The 431-nt window shown below is 40.6% G+C and overlaps 1 protein-coding gene across 1 annotated transcript in view; it reads left to right on the forward strand.

The window, feature by feature from the left end:
* The window catches only part of LOC119593046 (chondroitin sulfate proteoglycan 4-like), a gene marked incomplete at its 5' end in the record, with an annotated part of 58,475 nt that overhangs the window by 8,819 nt on the left and 49,225 nt on the right, over nt 1-431 (forward strand).

Here is a 431-nt window from a genome sequence, read left to right on the forward strand (position 1 = left end):
GGGCGTAAGTGTCTGAAGATGATTGTATGTTTCACCCTCCTCTGCGTAAGTGGTGTATATAAGTTTATTCCGATAACACTTAATTGACATATACATTTCTCCTTTTTCGTACTCTTTCTTTCTGCCTAGGTGGTAATTAGGTGATCCATATATTCCTTCGCTTCCCCACCTTATCTGCCAAGGTGGCGCATACTGTAATGGTCTGTTGTTTCAGTAAGTTGATTCACTATCTCTTCTCACATTTTTTTCTCAATTATTCTTTCCCCTTTTCTGTCGAGTTGTGATCTGGGTGATATTTTCTTCTTCTTCTCTGTATATTGGCTTGTTGTTTCAGGGAGTGCAGTTGAACTCTTATTCTACACAACGTTTGTTGCTCTCTCTCTCTCTCTCATCCTCTCTTCCTCTCCTCCTCTCTTCCTCTCTTCCTCTCT

The sequence above is a fragment of the Penaeus monodon genome, chromosome 31 (assembly GCF_015228065.2).
Source record: "Penaeus monodon isolate SGIC_2016 chromosome 31, NSTDA_Pmon_1, whole genome shotgun sequence".
Taxonomy (NCBI): domain Eukaryota; kingdom Metazoa; phylum Arthropoda; class Malacostraca; order Decapoda; family Penaeidae; genus Penaeus; species Penaeus monodon.